This window comes from Hippocampus zosterae, unplaced genomic scaffold (genome assembly GCF_025434085.1).
Source record: "Hippocampus zosterae strain Florida unplaced genomic scaffold, ASM2543408v3 HiC_scaffold_84, whole genome shotgun sequence".
Lineage (NCBI taxonomy): Eukaryota > Metazoa > Chordata > Actinopteri > Syngnathiformes > Syngnathidae > Hippocampus > Hippocampus zosterae.
The window spans coordinates 235,001-237,500 of NW_026262966.1; positions in this window are offsets into that span (position 1 = coordinate 235,001).

The window sequence follows — 2,500 nt, forward strand, 5'->3', positions numbered from 1 at the left end:
AGGCCGGCGTTCCGCCCGGGCAATCCGCCCAGGGCGCCTCTCGGGCGGCCTTCCCAACTGCCGTCGACCGCCCGGAGGGGGACTTAGAAAATAGCCGAAAGTGGGGAGATAGAAAATTTTTCAAAGTGCGGAGCTCCGGCGGAAGAGGCCGGCGAAGCGCTGGGGGTGGCTGGAGACACCCTCACCATGGTCGGACAAGTGTCTGAGGGGACTCCGGTGACTCTCTATGGAGGTCACTTGCTCGAAACATGCTCTCCTATATACGTTTCCGAAGGTATTTTGGTGATCGCCCACCTTCTAAGCCTTTAGCCTTCCTTCACCCCCTGACTCTTACCTACTACAGCGCCCCTAACGACCAAAAGCGGTACTGTCCAACCCCTGGTACCTCCCGGCCGACCCCTGGTACCTCCCGGCCGACCCTTGGTACCTCCCGGCCGACCCCTGGTACCTCCTGGCCGACCCTTGGTACCTCCCGGCCGACCCTTGGTACCTCCCGGCCGACCCCTGGTACCCCCGCCCATTGAAATGAATGGGGGAATTTTTTTATTTTCCCAATTCGAACAAGAGGCCTCCTCCCCGGCCACGCTCGGCCTCCGGGCCGGGCCGGGGCTTCGCCCACGGTACCTCCGGCCCTTGGTACCTCCCGGCCGACCCCTGGTACCCCCGCCCATTGAAATGAATGGGGGAATTTTTTTATTTTCCCAATTCGACCAAGAGGCCTCCTCCCCGGCCACGCTCGGCCTCCGGGCCGGGCCGGGGCTTCGCCCACGGCCCCTCCGGCCCCCACCACCTCCGCGGGCCGTGTTCCAGCGCTATTCACCCCGGCCAAGAGCCCTCTTTCCCGGGCAAAGCTCCGCGGCCGAGCCGGCCCTGGCTTACCCCTGGTACCTCCCGGCCGACCCCTGGTACCTCCCGGCCGACCCCTGGTACCTCCCGGCCGACCCTTGGTACCTCCCGGCCGACCCTTGGTACCTCCCGGCCGACCCCTGGTACCCCCGCCCATTGAAATGAATGGGGGAATTTTTTTATTTTCCCAATTCGAACAAGAGGCCTCCTCCCCGGCCTCGCTCGGCCCCCGGGCCGGGCCGGGGCTTCGCCCACGGTGCCTCCGGCCCCCACCACCTCCGCGGGCCGCGTTCCAGCGCTATTCACCCCGGCCAAGAGGCCTCTTTCCCGGGCAAAGCTCCGCGGCCGAGCCGGCCCTGGCTTACCCCTGGTACCTCCAGCCCGACCCCTGGTACCTCCCGGCCCTCCCCTGGTACCCCCCGGCTTACCCCTGGTACCTCCCGGCCCACCCCTGGTACCTCCCGGCCCACCCCTGGTACCCCCGCCCATTGAAATGAATGGGGGAATTTTTTTATTTTCCCAATTCGACCAAGAGGCCTCTTCCCCGGCCTCGCTCGGCCCCCGGGCCGGGCCGGGGCTTCGCCCACGGTACCTCCGGCCCTTGGTACCTCCCGGCCGACCCCTGGTACCCCCGCCCATTGAAATGAATGGGGGAATTTTTTTATTTTCCCAATTCGACCAAGAGGCCTCCTCCCCGGCCACGCTCGGCCTCCGGGCCGGGCCGGGGCTTCGCCCACGGCCCCTCCGGCCCCCACCACCTCCGCGGGCCGTGTTCCAGCGCTATTCACCCCGGCCAAGAGCCCTCTTTCCCGGGCAAAGCTCCGCGGCCGAGCCGGCCCTGGCTTACCCCTGGTACCTCCAGGCCGACCCCTGGTACCTCCAGGCCGACCCCTGGTACCCCCCGGCTTACCCCTGGTACCTCCCGGCCCACCCCTGGTACCTCCCGGCCCACCCCTGGTACCCCCGCCCATTGAAATGAATGGGGGAATTTTTTTATTTTCCCAATTCGACCAAGAGGCCTCTTCCCCGGCCTCGCTCGGCCCCCGGGCCGGGCCGGGGCTTCGCCCACGGTGCCTCCGGCCCCCACCACCTCCGCGGGCCGCGTTCCAGCGCTATTCACCCCGGCCAAGAGGCCTCTTTCCCGGGCAAAGCTCCGCGGCCGAGCCGGCCCTGGCTTACCCCTGGTACCTCCAGCCCGACCCCTGGTACCTCCAGCCTTACCCCTGGTACCCCCCGGCCGACCCCTGGTACCCCCCGGCCGACCCCTGGTACCTCCAGGCCCACCCCTGGTACCGCCAGGCTTACCCTTGGTACCGCCGCCCATTGAAATGAATGGGGGAATTATTTTATTTTCCCAATCCGACCAAGAGACCTCTTCCCCGGCCACGCTCGGCCGCCGTACCCCCAGCCTTACCCCTGGTACCCCCCGGCCTACCCCTGGTACCGCCAGGCTTACCCCTGGTACCTCCAACGGTCTTTTGCCTACTACACCGCCGTCTGGCGGACACAAACGGTATGGCAGACCACCTCAGCCATTGAAATGAATGGGGGGATTTTTTTTTTATTTTCCCAATCCGCCCAAGACGCCCCCCCGCCGGCCACGCACGGCCACCTCGCCGGCGCTCTCCTCCGGTGCTCAAGATGACTTCCGCGG